Genomic DNA, 15,333 nt, shown 5'->3' with positions numbered 1-15,333 from the left:
GTTCCCATCCATTCCCTTTCGTGTGCCAGCACACACAGTTGTAGGTCTGTGCAATGAGATGCTGTGGAAATTAATTTTTTTGCCAGATTAGCTTTCAGCCAAATCAGTTCTGCAGAAAACAGAAAATCAGGAGAAATCAGAACTCAGTTCTGTAATGGGGTTTAAAGCCTATGCTGGCCCCAGGGAGGACATGGCACAGCAAGACAGCAGCCTTTTTCTTTTGATTTATACCAGGTTACAGTACTTTGCAGGCAGCCTAGTTATGAGATTCAGACACAAATACATATCCATGAGATAATATTCATGACATTCATCATTCATGTATCAGTTCCATGAGAGAGGATGAGCATATTTAACAACTTATTGTCACTGAAGGATGCTACCCTTGCCTTCCTCACCTCCCATCATCCTTTCCCACCTGATGCTTCTTGGGTCTCTTCATGAGCTTTCAGTGTCTCAGTCTGATAAAAAACTAACACAGAAAAAAAGAAAGGATTGTTTTCTGCTTTGTTGGCAAGCTAAGGCCACTCAGGGAAGGTTCCGACACATCCCAGAGCAGGCTAGAGGGCAAGGGTAGGGCCCAGCAGCTGGGAGCAGGAAAGGGAGTGGATGAGACCTCCACTTCCATCAACCACAATGAGTCCTTTCCCTAAATGACTGCCTTAGCTAATCTTTTGCACTTTTCATGTGGTTTTGTACTACAGCTGACTGGTTTGGCCTCCCTTCTGGCTTCTCTGCACACAGGCTGCAGGCTGTCAGGTCCATACACTCAGTTCCTGATCTCCTGAGCATCAAATGGGAAACCCTACAGCCACCACACAAGGTGCTGACCAGGTATAAGCTCCCTTTACAGCATCCTCATTGCTTGTGCTAGATCAGCCCTCCACGTGAAAGCACAGGGCTCCCAGCTCACCTGCACTGTTCCCAGGGCAGCAGTGTGGTCCCACCTCCATGCCTGACCTGGGTCACGCTGGTGCTGCTGGGAGTTCCCTGGGGCACGGATACCGTACCAGTAATGCTGCCCCACTGGCATCCCTGCCCTCCCTCCCGGCCATTCATTCCCAAGTGGTTCTGCATTACCACAGCACCAGCCAGGGGAGTAGAATTTAAAACTTCTGAATTCACGTTTTTCCAAATTGAACGGTTCTTACGCTTTCTCTGCTGTAACTGGACATTGCAATAAGGATAATCAGCACTTTGCTTTCATGTCTAAAAGGCTTTATCTAAAGATCCCAAAAGAGCCAGCAAATGTCAGTGAAGATTTGCAAACACTGTGCCAGCAGACATGGACTGGTTAAGCAACTTGCCTAAAAGCACAAAGGATTTTTCCCTATTTTTGCTGCTAACAAGACAACACAAGTTTTGACCTCTAGTTTTTGGCTCTCAGCAGTGTCTCCTTCCTACACCATCACCCACTAGGCATTTAACTATTTGACATCAGTAGTCAGGGTTGCCAAAGGAGCTGCTCCTGGAGCACTATTGGCTCAGCCTCCTTTCTACCATTAATAAACCATGTAAGAGGAATACAATCAATCTGAGTTCAGGTACTTTAAAAAGTCCCAAAATAGCCTTAAGATGTTATTATTACAGGTATATTTTGTTCTGGGGCTTCAGACTAGAAGGGATTTGGGGATAAACTTGAACCAGATGAAAAGAAAGTAAAAAAACTTCATCATTTAAATCAGTCTCATAATCCCTGGAGATCTGGTTTGTGATTTTTCAAACTTTTTTCCTGTTAACGCAGTAAAATATATTTGTTTGCTACTTACTGAATGTTGTTACCAGTAAACCCTTCAATTACTAGAGGCAAAAAGGGTCATAATTCCTGCTGTTTATATTTTGCATTTCTCCTAGCTTGGATAATGAAAATCAATAAAACCACTTTCACTGCCAAGTCTCAGTGGTACAATGTTGGTGAATAAAGGGAAATCAAACTAACAAACATTCTTGGGAACTGCAGTAGAATTTTACAAAAATACGATATAAAAAAAATCTGTTTACAATCTATATAAAATCAGATTTTTGCAAAAGTTTAATTTGAACCTAATTTAGAGTTGAAATAATAAATAAAGATATTGTGAGACTTGCAAAGCAAGATGATTCTCACTTTCCATTCATGATGCCACCCTTAGTTCACCTTGGATCTTCTTTCTGCTCATATAACTATATCGATTTAGCTCAACAAATGCATTTTTTAATATCTATGTTCTATAAGGATCCGAGAGAAGAATGTGCTTGAATATCCAGTACTATACCCCCTGTACTATCAAAATAAAAGTCTGGAGCCTGATGGGAGAAATCCACTTTCAGTTAGTCTGGGTAGACTTCAGATGAGAAAGGATCTGTTGTCCCTGATGCCGTTCCAGGAGAGGTAAGGGAGGGCTGGCAGAGCCCTTTCCTCAGCTGGGCAGCCAGCCAGGCTGTAAGAACCTGTGCAGTAACAACCTGTGCATCCTTCCACGTCCTGCTGGCACCAGGCATCTCTGTCAATATATGCAGGGCTCTAGAAGAAAAGGCTGAGTGCAGAGGAGCCGAACACTGAGGGCCAAACCCCACCCCACAGTGTGGAAAGGAATGTTTTGCTCATCGGATAATGATTTGTTTACAGTTAATTAAGCATAAGAGCTGTTCATAACAAGCTCTGTTTACAGTGTGGGCAGGAGATGGCTCTGTCTAAATAGGTCCAAAGGATATTAACATTCTTAAAAGTTTGGCAGGTTTAGAAATTAGTCCCTCAAAAAAACCCCAAAGGTACATTCAGAGAAATCCAGAGGGGAAAGAAAGTCTTCATAGAGCCCTAGGGGAGATTTATATAAAAGTTACACATTTAAAGACTTCTTTAAAATGGTCCTCAGCCACAAAGTTATGTAAACACCTTAGTGATACAATCACTACAACATACAGAAAGAAAGAAAAGCCTTTTAAAACTAACTTAAAAGCATAGGTGGATATAAACCTAGATTTCTTCTTTATTTATGTTCACACGTCTCAGAAAAATCTTACTCACTCTTGTTTTCACTTTGACAACTAAATTCTGCTTCACTTCAATCTTCATCTCATTTTGTATAAAGGGTGATTTTGTGGTCCATGCCCGACACTAAGATCCCATTCATCACTTCATCAGAGTTTCATTCTTCTTCCCTCTGTGATGAACCTTGTCCAGGATCAACAAGATGTTTCCCCAGGACATCCAAGGACATTCAAGAAGTGACATAAAGTGCCCTTCTGCTCCAGAAGGACTCATCACTTTGTGGAAGACATGTCCTGTGTTAGGGAATGTTATCAGGCAGTGAGATGGTAAAGAGCATGCCCAGCTCTGGGTTCTCCCTGATTCTCCATAGTAAGGCTAAACCACAAAATAGAGGTTTATTAACTCTGTGATAATGTCAGCTATGTATTATCTATCTGTTGCCTGGGATTTGATCTGAGCCACCCCTCCATGATGCTCTTGCTCATCTCCAGGTAGCTCAATGTACAGAGTATATGGTAAATTGAGGTTATGCAGAAGCACATAGGCTGCCCTGAAAATCAGTCAGGCTTAATCTTTTCTTCACAGAGATTTTTGGACAAAAATCTTTAGCAGTTGCACGTAAGAAATTCTCCTCTGAGGTAAACAAAGGTTCTGCCCTTTTACTACAGCACTGATCAAGGAGATTCAGGTTAAGATCCTGGGGTCTGTCAAATTAGTTCTGATACAGAATAGCATGTGTTTAATACGTATGTTAGAACCCATGTCCATGGGATGTTCTCATGCCCCACAACAGCTTTGCAGTGGTGATTTGCTCTCCTGACCACAAGGCTGGACACTGTCACCCTTCCTCAGGGTGGTTTGCATCTGCTGCACAGCAGAGCTGCATTTGCTTACTGATCTGAGCAAGAGGATGTTACACTGGCTCTCTGTTCTTCCCACCCTAAGGCTACTCCTGTAGCAATGCAATTTATTCATCCCTCCTTGCTCAAAGCTGTGCCTAGAGGCACAATATGGCCTTTGATTATCGGAAGGAAAAAAGGGAGTTTTCAAGGGCCACCACTAGTTTCTATTCAACAGTATGTAATTTCTAGATTCTGTTTACTTCTAGCTTTTAACTCTGGTTTCTTTTACTTTGGGATTCATTATTTGGGTTTTTTTTGCAGCCATTGTTTGTGGCTGCTAGTGGCAACATCTATATTTGCTGTAATCTGGCCAGTATCTATAATTTTAGTCAATATATATGATTTTTAAACATCTGTTTCAGCACAAAATCCATGAAAATGCCATTTGCATCACAGGTAAAGGTGCAGGTTTACAAAAAGATTCTCATAAATTCTCAGTGTACTGTTTACTTTCTCTTTCTTCCTTCTAGGCTATTTTATACTGTCCAGTCATATGAGATACACGTGGTAGAAGTTTTTACCCATTCATTCCCCAAAGCTGAAGGATTTGCTCTAAACATGGAAAAGCTGTGGGCTCCTAGGACAGAGCAGACTGGGGGGAACTCAGAGGGGAAATTTTGGTCTCTGAGATCACAAATCGATCTCTCTGACAACACAGGGAAGAGAAAGGACTCAGTGGAAAGAGATGCTGTGGCTGCTGCCAACTGCTTTACCTTGAGCAGCTGAAGGAGGAGGGTTGGATAAGCGTCTGTTCCCCTCCCTTGACCACAAAGGATTTATTTAAAATGCATGCCAGAGGGAGGATTAGAGCAGAGCCCTCCCTCCTCTCCTTTGTTCAGGAGAAGGAAGGGAGCATAAGCCCTTGGCTACTGGAGTCTGGGCTCTCCTAGCACTCACAGCCTCCTTCTATTTGCCTTCCCCTCATACTGTGCCATCACTATGGAAAAGGATTGCTTGATATTCCAAGAATGGCATTGTGCTTTGCAGGAGTATCAGAGTCTCCAGACTGCTCCATAAATTGTACTCTACTTACGTAGACAGTGCCTACAAAACTATCTGGGTCAGGCATGCAAAGCAGCCTGCCTTTCCTTTAATGTTTTACTGTGGATGCTCCCTCACATGATCCTTTTTCCAGATGGCCCCTAATCCTTGTACATATCCAAAATCCTCCAGCTATGATTTCTTGATCTCCTCAACAACAGATATTTTTTTCTTTAGTGTATGTAGTACACAGTGTGCTTTCTGCTTCTACAGCGCTCTGCAATATTTCCCAACAGCATTTCAAAATCTTAGTTATTCTCCATTGTACTCCAGCTTTCACACCTAAGGCAACAGCTGAACATTAGTGAGCCAAGCCAATGGCATATAAGCCAGACTTATGGTAAGTGATACACACCTTTCCTTCCAAGAAGCAATTCGTCTATCCAGATGTTTTCTCCAGCTGTTTCTGGAATAATCACAAATTCACTGAAAAGGAAATCTAAACAACAGAAATGTTGTCACTCTCTACCATCATAATCAGTTTCTCCTGATTAAACCTGAGCTTCCCATACACCATTTTTCACCCCATCCCTCCTATTGTTTTACCCCAGTGCAGCACATCTACAACCCAAGCATTCCCAATCCTTTCATTACTAGGTATGGAAAGAGTGGCCTCAACCCGTCTGCAGGGATTTGAGCTGCCTCTGAAGTGTGGGAATCCGCTTCCTCTGACTCCAGCTGGGCCTTGGTAACCAGCACGGACATGCCTTTCAGACTACAGTTCAGTTCTCTCCTCTGAGCTCCTCACCCTCAGCTGGGGCCCCGGTGGAGGCAGCAGCCTATTATCAGTAGGATGAGTAATAAAGCAAGTACTACTGAGACAGTTGGTACTCCCAGACTGGTTTTGGATAGAGCATGGCCAGTAGGCAGAAGAAAGCTTTTCCAGCCATCATGTTCAGTATTTTGAATGACAGATTAATCTTCCTATGAAAAACAATCCTATCAATAGTTAAAACTTGCCCTTATTTTCTCTAGGGCTAGGATTTGGCCCTGAGCGTCTACAACTACTCAGTATTCTGGCTGCAAGTGTAATGTTGCTATTTGTGTAGTATCCAATATCCTGTCTTTTGTATTCTCACCTCCTTCCCCTTTCTTTCCAAGATACCCTATAATATATTTTCCTAACAAGCATATAATTATTTAGTTATTGCACTGTTTTATGATTGCATTGTTGGTAATTGCTCAATATTGCAAGTGATTTATTAGTAATTGCAGAGTCTTTCAGATCTGTCTTCAGTAAGAGAACAAATAGCACCTTGCATCAATAGACATCAAAGTCTTCAAGAGGGATTTTTCTTTAATGGTCTTTTTTAAACTATCTTTCCTACTGCAGCCCTGAGGGCCGAAGTTTCCTTCTCTCTTTACATAATAACTTGAAGTTTCACTCCTGCCCTGCAGTGGAAAAATACATTACATCAGTCTTTGAATAGGATTTTATTCTGTAGTCCAGCTATCACCTTCTTGTAGTTTCATCTGCATCTAATGGGATTTTATGTGGGGATATATATTCAGACTGCATAACTCCTCAGCCACTCAAATTCTTCTTAGAGCTTTTTGACAATAATTAAACTGCAAGTGGTTTTCAGATATTCCTGCCATTCAGGCCTTCCCACATTGACTTCAGTGGGGATTCACAGGTGAAACAGATGAGAATTCAACTTCCCTCTCATTAATAAATGCCTTCTGGTCACAACTTGCCAACCTTTGTATAAAAGCCCTCCGTCATTTTATCACACTCTTCCTCCTAAGGGGTTTCTCAGCTTTCCACCAGCTACAGCAACAAACTCAGGCTGCCTAAACTTGGCTGTGTGGCAAACAGGAAAAGATTTTCCAGCTCCTCTCAGAGTGCCTGGCGCTGTGCCCTGACTTTCCTCTGCCTGACACTGCTGCGGCTTCTCCCCACCGCTAGTGCCTGCTGGGACCCCGGCTCTGGCTGCGCCCCGGGAGCACAGAGCCAGCAGGCAGGACTAACTCCCTCCTCAGCTCAACAGTTTACATTCACCCTTTCCTTGGTTAAAACCACCTCAAGCCCATCTCCCCTCTCCCAAGCCTTTCAGCGGGATCTGGCAGCTAGTACACACAAGGCTGAAGAGGCCACCCAAATCAGCCTCATCCCTGAATAGGCATTCCCCTGTTTTATGGAAGATATGAGGAGTGAAAGGACACTGTGTAATGTCCCATCACCAGGGGTTTCACGGTGGTGTGCAATGTACAGGGCCTGATTTAAATCTGCAACACAGACTCCTGGCCATGCCAGGAAGAATGCTGTTTTAGAGGATCTGAGCTGGACAGAACAAATGAGTCCTTCATGGATGGCTGCACTGCAGTACTATATTTCTCCTGATTAGCTGGTGGGGTTGGCTTCAGAAAAACAGGTAAGCACAGGGATGGACAAAAGAAGAGGAACCTCAGCCATGTCTGGAAGGTACCTGAGAACTTTTTGGTATCTAAATAAACAGTTCATTTTTCTAACCTCTTGGGCACCATCCCACAGTCTGACATCTATCTATAGCTGCACATTCAGAGTTTTCTTGAGCTTCTGCACCCTTAGGACTAGCAAGTACCTAAAGCATCAGCTACATAATCCCACAGCTGTAAATAAATAGATCCAAGGCACAAATATTTCTACTGACAGCTTTCCCCCTTGTTCCAGTAACAAACTGATCTTTACTGTGCTAGGGAAGAAAATCGTTTCCTATTGAAGTCACTGACTTCAAATGGGAACTGTGCTTTTCATAGACTCTTCCAAAATTTTATTTTCAAAGGTTTCCACACTACTGACTCATCATGTGTCTGCCAGGGACAAAATCAGCTTCTGCAAGGCTAAAGGCAGCCGGCTCGGACACTGTGCACAACAGAGGAGGCACTGGACCAAAACCAGACACTTGCAAAGAAAGGTTAAAAAAAAAGAAAACAGAACAACAATATTCCAGAGCGCAAAATTAATGTCAGTTTTGTTAAATGTTACATTTGAGGTAAACAAGATTTTACATTTGCTACCATTTAATTGGATGAGAAAGAGGAATCTGAAATTGGGGGGTAAAGTGCAAGTAATGTTCTTGTTAGCTGTAGTCAAAGCCAAAGGGGTTTTTCAGAAAATAAACCAAGATTGTGTCTATTTAGACCACATTAAGTATTTACCAAGTGTTGGATCTGTCTAAAAAACACAAAAGGTAACCTTTATGATTCTAGTCACTGCAAAGCTAATGCTGGAGGCCATAATATCGATATTTAAAGTAAGATACACTGCTAGTAATAAATAATATTACTATTATTTATTACGGCTGTAATTATTTTGTCCCAACATGTTTAGACACATTGCAGAGATCAATAAGGATCAAAAGTACAATCTTATGCATGATTTAGTTTCATTATATTTAAGCAGTAATTAAAGGACATGCCAATTTAAGCAAATATTGTTTAGCGTTATCCATTAACATCATGCTCCTTGGTTTCTCTTCTTTAATCTCACAGAGGAGGAGCCTGGTTTTCAGAAACCTCAAAGCCAGCTACCCTGGCCAAAGTTTGAGAAGCACAAGTGCATGTCTGCCACTTCCCCAAAGCAGCTAAATTTGGGTTTATTTGTGGCTTCAAAATCTCAGTGATTTCTCCTGTGATGAGAACATTACCCTGAAAAACTCTGCAGTTTAAACCTACGCACACTATCCTCTGTGCACATATTTACAGACACAGAGGGGAAGTTTTCATACTGGCATTAAGAACAGCTTCTCACCCCTCCAGAACTCATATTAAATGGATGGCAAAATGCTTTTTTGCCCTCTGCTAGGCTTTGAGAATGAAATACACCCACTAATTCCACAAGGAGAAAAGCAAACAAACAAACACATGCTGATTTCTTTTGCTTGCTGTTTCAACAGCTCATTTGTATTTTTAAAAGTAGATTATGATCTGGTCATACTAATTTTGTTTGTATTCAGATTCATCATTAAATAACTTTGAACACGAATAATCATTATTAATACTATGAAATAATGTTATTGGTGTTTTACATTCTTTTCAATTAATACAACAAAGTGTGGAAATTCTTATTTTTTACTGTAACTAGCCCATGAAATCTTTCACTCCTTTTTTTTGTGATTCCTACACGTGATTTTTCACTATAATGTTAACAGTTAGTTTTTCATCTGTTTCCACAGTTTCCTGCAGCAGTTACAATTTTGGTCCCGAAGTTAATGGCCACATGAAAGTCTGTTTCTGCAAGGTGTGGGTGCTTTTAGCAAGTGGCTGAACATCTCCCTGCCCAGCAGAAGGATTAGGGCTTTTACAAGGTGCTGTAGAATCTAGGATAATTTGGGGAGGTGTTTTGATGATGTTTTGCAGTAGCTCCCAGGGAAGGCCTCCCAGCACTGCCTGTGAGCAGGCCCTGGTAGGAGCTGGCAGAGAAGGTCGTGGTGACCCCAAGAGCTGCAGACGTCTTTGCAATGCCCCGCTGCCACTCAGCTCCTCTGCACCTGGGTTTGGAATCAAAGCTGCTCCTTCCAGCAGCAAAATTATCTTCTTATCATTCTGCCCCTCAGTTTGTTTTCCCAATCCATGAAGGCAAAGTATGAGACAGGTTCTGGCACACAGGCAAATCAGATTTGAGGCAGTGCCACCTGCACCGTCCAGATCCACAGAGCACACAGCCACAGAGGTTTCATCCTAGGTAGGAACTGGGGTATGTGCCTGTCTGCCAACACCCTCTGCTGTCTCCTCAGCTCGGCTGAAATCACGCAGGCTCCCAGCTCGCAGGCTGCCTCGGCAGTGCCTGTAATTAGGAACATCTTTCAGCTTCAAAACTGAATCCTGCAGGGTAGAAACCACTGGCAGAGACAAACAGAGACAGACCCTCTGCTGCCATTTCAAAAGTCAGGAACACCCTCCAGCCAAGAGCGAGCTTCTCTGGCAGCCTCCAGCCAGCTGCAGGGCTCAGGTAATGATTTCATTCATGTGAGTGCAGCAAGGACAGGAGGTAAGGAGCAGAGACACAAGTGGGGCTTTCTGCATTCTCACCCACGAGACTTTAAGGAGGCTGAGCTTGGTTTTGTTTGAACCTTTTCAAGCTGAGTGCGAGAGATCAGCATAGGAGAGCCCCAAAGCGTGGAAAATTCCAGCTCTGTTGTTTGCAGTTTTATTCAAGTTCAGGCTGTTTGGGAGCACGGGATTCTTTTTTCACTGAAAATTTTGCAACTTCAGTTACAACAGCTGTTACCAGGCAACTGACACAAATTAGAACAGTTTGAGCCAATGGAACAGACAGTTTATTCGAGTTGCTTGGTGCCCAAATACCATAATCATGAGAACAGCATTAAATAGATAAATTAGTACAGGAGAGGGAAGGAGTCAGAGCGAGGAATGGGTAAAAAAAAGCAAACCTGACTGCGAGGAAACTAAAAGCTCTTGTGTAACAGAGCAGGAACAGGAACAGGGGACCTGGAAAGGAGCAAAAAACCTTGGCAAGGAATGACAGGTCAGAGAAGCTGCTAAGCCAGGCCATGTATGTCACCCTGCTGCAATGGTCCTTTGTCCCAGCTTTCTGTGCTTTTCTTCTGATTTTCTGAGACAGCAGCACTACAAATATGTCCAGATTTGCTATGAGAATGTTTATCTGAAGCATGGATACCAGAGCTGAAGCCTTGCCCTGCTGTCACAACCTGTGTGGTACATACTGCCCATTACCTCATGCTGGAGTAGCAGCAATACTTCAGAGCCCCTCTCCCAGCCATTTTCCTCAGAACTGAGATCCCACGTTGCTGTGGTGAGAATGATGTGATGGGAGAAATGCTGAGGGTCACAGCTGTGTGACAGACATATCAGAGACATACAGTTTAGTATTTGAGGACACTGTTACTTGAACAGTGTGCCATGCTTTGGATGCCGACACTTCAAAATGGCTGTTGAAAACTGTAGAGGCTTTAGAAGAGAGCTCAGAAGGAATTCTGCAATACAAAACCTGCATTGTAGTCAGAGACCACCTAAACTCATCACACTGAGGAGGCAGGACCATGGTGATCTCGCACATCTGTGGCCAAGACATAGCAGAGACAGCTCTTTAATTGGGCTGGATGGAAGTATAACAGGATCCAGTGGGCAGAAGCTTCATATCATGTTACTCATGAAATACCAATAAAATAAAATAATGATTTCTCCATTAAACCCCAGCTCTCCTAATGGAATACATTACAGGAAAGTCAGTTTTGCGTAAGAAAGCCGTAGGTGTCGTATTAGGAGGTTTCTCATGCGGTGCCTCACCGTAGGGAGTGCACTTCAGAGACTGATGACATTATTTAATTATGCCAGTGTGTCACTGTTCTCCAAATTACCTGAACAGGGTATTAACGCTCTGCCTCCCTCCATGGGAAGCTATGCATGGGAAATGGCTCGGTTCAGAGTGCAAGGGCAACTGCAAACAAACATTTTTAGCAGTGCTGCATAGAAAAATGGTGTTAATGAGCAGTGATTAAGCACACAAACCGTCAGAATGTAACAATTAGAGATATAGAAGCAATACATAAAAAGAACAAAAAGAAACATTTTAGATTTTGGATGTTGCAACATGTGAAAGATAACTTCTCTGTGATATTTTTTCATAGTTTTAATGTCTGCTGCAACAATTGAAACATGCTGTGGAAGTGGTTTAGGTTTTTCTAATTTATCTGGCAATTTTACAAGGAACCACGGTTTTTTTAGTCATTAAGATTTTTGAAGTAATCATGTAAGGCCAGCCAGAACATTTTTGGTCCTTTGAATTTTTTTGTTGAAATCTTGAATTGCCACAGCTGGATTTGTAATAAAATATTTTGAATAATTTAAAAACACTCACTTGAAGGTTTTACATCAGGCTACTCTCTTTTTATTAAGAATTTCCGGGTTAATGGCTGGCACACTAGAAGCCTTAACAGACTTCTTAGCAATTTTCCTTATAGGATGCTCTGTTCTCCTTGGGAAGGAGAGCTTAAGTACAAAGTTGTCCTGACACACATGGGTCTTTTCAGAGAGCCTCTGAAAGAAAGGTGCTACTAACAGTTTGATATTTTTATTGAAGTTACTACAGAGAATTGTGCTAGAAAAGTAGTACTGGTCAGCACTATGCAGTCTCAGGAGTTGTAACCTCATTGTTAAATTTTGAAGGGAAATTTCTATTCAGATATGTCCATTTCCATAGCAGGGAGTTCGGTGCTGTAACCATTTGCCCCATTTGTGCTCCCTCAGATCCATTACAGCATTTAGAACCATGTCTTCTTTTATTACTTCTTGCATTTCTGGCAGAGGCAAAAGCTTATGAAACCACAGGGGTAGCTTTGAAAATGAAGTATTCTCTTGCGATTGATGGTATATAGTATTCCTGATCCAGTGGGCATACTTGAAATATTGTCAGGTTACTCTCTTTCCTTGAGTTTGTCACAGTTTTATGGTCCTAACCCCACAGCTAATGCAAACTTCACCCTTGTTAGCTGACGAGCTCAACTTCAGATAAAACTGCGAATGGGCAAAACTTAGTCTCACGATACTTAATACCATGCCCAGAGCCCAGCAGATGGAGTCAACTTACACATAACCATTTCAGTTTTTTTAAAACAAACAAGCAAGCAAGACCTGCAAGCATTAGGGCCAGAGACTTAAGGCATATGGTTTTACTGTGCTGTAAAGGCTCAGAATCCAAAAGAACATATTTCTTTTTTTTTCTTTAATTTGAATTTTAGGATATTTTCCAATTTTTGGGATCATCTTGCTCAGCTTTAGAGTTGAAGCATTCTTTTTCTTGGCTGGGGGCTTTCTGGCTTGCTTTTTTTTTTTTTTTTTTTTTTTTTTTTTTTTTTGCTTGTTTGTTTTCTTGTGTGTGTTTTTTTTTTTTAACTTGTGCATTTGTTTCAAAAGAATCATCATTTCAAGCACGTCAGACAAAATCATGAGTAAGTGGTGATGTATAAATAAACCAGTCTATTTATGCATGCCTAGATGACAGCTAAGGGCTTTGCTGTGGAACTTCATAAGAGAACAACACCAACAGCAGTCCATTTGCATCTGACTCCTCTCTGCCAATGGCTGGAATCAACCTGTGCCAAGCCGTGGCCCTTCTCGTCCTTCTTCAGCTTTGGTGCTAGAGTGAAGTCAGTGAGAGACACTTCTCTTTCTCTGTAGTGTAAATAAAGCTCAGTTTGTCCGAAATGAAGCAAAACCTGTCACCTTTCCACCAACCCTGTGTAGAGCTAGCAGTTCCTAGAAGGGCTGCATCTCTACAGGACATCATTCCTGTGGGCAAGGACCCTTCCACCCCTGCTCTCCTGGCCTCGTTTGGCTCTCCTGCCTCAGCTCTAAACAGCACAGATCCTGGGCCAAATCCTCCTACGGGCTTATGCTCTAGCCAAGTTCCCATCAGCTACAGCAAGGACATCAGAAACTGCTCTGCTCTTACAGGCCTCCTGACTCGGAAGATAATTATTGCAACACTGTTTCTCCTCCATGGCATGCTCCAATTTAAAAGAAAGAGAAGCAGACAGGTTCAGACAGCCCTGTGTTACTGACCCCGGTGCTGTCTGTGCAGGCTCTCTGTCCATGGCCTCGTGGTGTTCTGAGCAGGGAGAGCCAAAGCCACTGCGCCAGGTCTGTGACCTCGCTGTGCCCGCTCCCACCCTACCAGATGAACCACATTTGCACACGTTGTTTTCCTGTGTGTTTGCACACAAATGAGAGTAGAACACCTAAACCTGAGTCCAGCACAATTAGCATTCGTACAAATGCAGTGACTTTCTCTGCTCCTGTCTGTGGGTCCTGCTTCCAGGCTCCATCAGAGCCCACAAAGAAAGCAGCCCGCAACTGAGAAAGATTGCTCTCCTGCCCGTTTTTACAGATGTGGGAATGGAATGCCTGTGTCCCAAGGTCACACTCAAACTTCTGAGGAACAGCTAGGTGTCTATTCCACACCCAGCTGACACCCACAGGTTTAGCTAAAAGAACTTTGATGCACTGATGGATTTTCTGCTTTTTGGAGAATGCCATGCAAGCACAGAAGTCCTTTTCCAAATTCAGGGTTGGTTCTGCACCTTCTGGACTGTGACACACTGCTCCGAAAGGCTGGCATCACTTGTCCTGCATTTCCCCAAAGATTAGAATGTCATCACTCGTGGTTAAGAGCTTTGAACATGTTGAATTACTTTTCTGATTTTATCTTTACATTTTTTCAAGAGCTTAGCATATTCCAAACATTAATCTTCCGTGCTGTCTTGAGGCAATGTGACCAGAAAATGCTTTGTCAGCTAAGGCTGTGACAAAAATGCCAGGCATGACCTAATAAATAAATAAATAAATAAAAAGAAACACTCCCTGTACCAGTCTTATTTCCCATATATGTTTGATGAACCTGTTAGTTCAGCCACAACACTGCAGTCTTTACAGGCATCTAGCAGAAGCCATTAATTCTTACAGAATTAGGGCACCTATGGTAAATTTACAAAGACAGACACATGAAACAGTTTCCAAAGAACCCTCAATATGCAGGAGTTACCTTTCACGAGTGGGGAGCGCTCCAGAAGGACTGATGGTATCAGTGGGTCCTTGGCGCCTTTGAAGTTCAGGCCCCACTCTGCTGCTGACTACCCACTGTGGGCTCAGGCAGCCACTGCTCTGCAGGGCACCTCCAAGAGCAGTGCCAGCCCAGGGACGGCTAGAGTGACAGGAGGATCACTCCACACAGCAAAGGCAGGAGACAAAATGGTGTCATTTATTAATGGAAACCACCCTGCACCTCAGCTTGTGTTTGAGTGTGGAGCTGTGGCACCAGCGACAGAGGAGTGAGCAGGCACCCAAAAGATTTCACAGCCTGTGTTTCTGGGACAATAGGCTCTTGCAGGGGGACAGTAGAAGGTGGGGACTTGTTAAATGATCCCAGTACAAATGCCATGTCTCAGCAGGAGTGACCCAAATGTGCATCTTGCTCCTACTGTGTTTAGTGCTTCATATATCAACAGAGATATTGACAGTTCCTAAATCCTTCACACTGGGGACAGCAAACATGAGGCATATGCTCAGTCAAGCAGAAAGAAGCAATCCTGAAGATTAACAGCCAAATCTGGCACTCCTTCAATGCCCATACTCTATCAAAACTCCTATCAAAATCAATACAGTTTTTAAATGGGGACTCAATCATACTACTGTTCAGAGTAAAGGGGCAGCTTGTTACCACAGTCCTGGAGCAGACTGGAGTTGCTGTAAAAGTCCTAATGACAGTTACTAGAGGGGTGAAGCTCATGCATGTCAAAGTCTTGTGCATGCACACACAGCCCTACACTGGCCTCCCTCTAAGAGAGTACAGGCTCAGTATCACAAGCCTATGTGCTTACAGGCTTGTCCTAAGGGACAGAGTGCAGGAACCATCCCTTTTGACTGTCTTGGGTGTAAGATATAAGACTGCTTGAAATA

This window comes from Pipra filicauda, unplaced genomic scaffold (assembly GCF_003945595.2).
Source record: "Pipra filicauda isolate LSUMZ 115617 unplaced genomic scaffold, ASM394559v2 scaffold74_size2892960_pilon, whole genome shotgun sequence".
NCBI classification, from domain to species: domain Eukaryota; kingdom Metazoa; phylum Chordata; class Aves; order Passeriformes; family Pipridae; genus Pipra; species Pipra filicauda.
The sequence above is the reverse complement of the archived record's forward strand: the minus strand, read 5'-3'. Positions refer to the sequence as shown.